Raw genomic sequence first — 2,711 nt, forward strand, 5'->3', positions numbered from 1 at the left:
CCAAAATCAGAGAAAGCAGTAAGAGGGTTTAGCTATGTGCTAATAAATAGAGATCAGTCTAAAGGAGTTGAAGTTGATAGTGTTGTCCAAAAGCAAGTATAAATCCTACTGCCCTAGACTCAGCTGAGAATTTATTTAAGGATCTCCATGACCTACTTCATCCCTCCAGTAGGAAAATCCACAGAAGTGGATAATCACAGAAAGATTGTCTTTTTAGACTTTTCCCTAAGTCTTTAGACTCCCTTGGTGCAGAATGCTTACTACAGCTCTCAGCTGTGCTATTTTTTTTTCTGTACCTCAGAAGAGTAGGAAAAATGATGATTATTTTCCTTCAGCCACATCAGCATTTAGCCCTCTGTCTCACCATACTCTTGGATTAACCAAAATCCCACCATACGATTTGGAAAGTAAGAGTGGATTTTGCTTCCATAGCTGGTTTTGACTCTCCTTATTTCCATAGAGTAGATGTAACATGAAATACAGAAGCTTGTCTTTTTTGTGAATCTGGGAGAAAGATCAGGTCTGGATTTATAGCTGATTATAATTAGTGACAAAAATATAAGCAAATAGGCGACTAAACTCCATCTGGAATATTATTTCCAGGACTGTCCACCCACATAGGAAGGATATTATTGCCTTGGAGACTTCTTTCTATAGTTCAAGAATCTAAGTTATGAAGGCAGATTTGAGGCACTGCATTTATTCTTTCTAGAAATGGGATTTTAAGTTACTAAAAGGATATGTCTGGGATTCATCAAAAATATTTTCCATAGTAAAACAACGTACTTTTCAATTAAATAAAAATTGTGTGAAGTTTTGGAGGTTGCTTTAGTTTTGGACAGTCCTGGGGACTCTCCCAGCACTGCATCAATACAATATTCATAGCATGGGAAATAAGGTGTGTAGAACAAATTTCCTTGAATAGCAGTGTCCCGTATGCCTACAACTCAACTTAAATACACCATTAGTATTTATGAGCAAGTAGGTCTTCAAGCTCACAGCTAGATCTCACTTCTGAAATTGCCTGTGTGTGTGTGTGTGTGTGTGTGTGTGTGTGTGTGTGCATGCATGCGTGCGTGCGTGCATCCATGGGCAAGGAGAATGTAGGCAAACTGACCTCACAGTCCCCAGGCAAAGGTCTGATCTCTGGTTGCTTACAAATCCCCTTTCTAGTAATGGTGGGTTTCGTAGTCTGTTGCTATAGGAGAGATTCTGTACTCTAGATATTAGAAGACTAAGAGTGGAGAGGGGAAAATCAGTGTGAGTAAAGGTTATTAGACTTGCACAATAAATAACCTGGGGAGATAAATATAAATGAATTGAAGGCACTTAGATTTATTGTGGAGGGAAGGTATGGGCAAGTATGATAAGAGATCAGGGACAGAGATAAACTGAAAAGCATTCAGTGAAGTCTTCTGGTTTCTGAGTTTGCCTTCTGTTAGGAATGCTTTGCTCCAGAGAGCTATCTCTGTTGACATATAAATACAGGATGACAGAGTAATATAACAGGGCTATGTTAGTAAGGAGTGTGCTATTTTAGTAAGAATGTTTAACAGAATAAAATCAGGAATCGTTTCTGATCTGGAACTAGAATTTAATAAAGAGAATTTTTCCGTTGTCTTCACAAATGCTACTTGTGGAAGAAAAATAAGAGAGGGAGTGATAAACCTTCTGTGAGAGAAAAATGAGGAAGACACATATCTCACACTTAATCAAATGTGTGTACATTCAAACACATTCTGAGCAGAGAATTGGATTTCTTGCTGGCCATGTGTCATTTTCTAAAATGGAGGTTAAACAAGGGTCAAACCAACCCCACACTGTCTTATTTAATCTCCCTTCCTCTGACTCCTCCGGGAGGAGAAATGGCATTGGAGGGTGGCTGGGGAGGTGTTGGATGGAAGCAGGCACTGGCTCGCCCGGCACCCACGAGGAATTGCCTCTCGGGTGCAGCGGGACAGGCAGCAGCATGAGGGGCTCCTGTGCAACGCGACCCTGCTTCTGAGCCTTTCGGCACAGCGAGTGGAGCAGGGATGAAGCCAGGGGAAGAAACACTAGCAAAATCCTTCATCCTTGAGGATTAGGAAAAGAAAACACTGGGTGTACTCTCTGATGCATACAGTGTACGCTTTGTAGCTCACAGCACAAAATGCCAAGTGGCATAACAGCAGGGAACACACCCAGCACTGAGCCAGTGTATCTTCAGCAAGCTTCCCCCCTCCTTTTCTCATTCTTTCTCTCTTTCTCTTTCTTTTTTTTCGTCTCTTGCGAGTCAAAGATTAAGTATAATTCATTGGAGGATTACCCATATGCCGTGGCTAGATGGCAGATACGTGCCTTAGAAGCACAGTTTTCAGGTCTTGTGCAATTCATGCCGAGACGATAATGCCTCTGCCAGATCTGAGGTTTTTATTTTTACGCTCCGGTCAGATACAATCTTATTACGCTACATACCAAACAAACGGCGAAGCTGCGAGAGCTACAGCGCAGTTTATTTTCCCCGACAATAAAAACGACTGCGCTCAAACCTCTGCTTCAATCTTTCCCCGGGCAGGGGCAGGGGCAGGGGCAGGGGCCCGGCCCGGCGCGGGGCAGCCGTCGCTGCGAGGGGCAGCGGGCGAGGCGCAGCGCGCCGCGCTGAAGGAACGGCCGTTGGGCGGGGAGGCCGGGGGGCAGCTCCGCGGCGCCGCCGCTCGGCCCGCGCGGAGGCT

This window comes from Rhea americana, unplaced genomic scaffold (genome assembly GCF_003343005.1).
Source record: "Rhea americana isolate MKP2758 unplaced genomic scaffold, rheAme1 scaffold_83, whole genome shotgun sequence".
Classification (NCBI taxonomy): Eukaryota; Metazoa; Chordata; class Aves; order Rheiformes; family Rheidae; genus Rhea; species Rhea americana.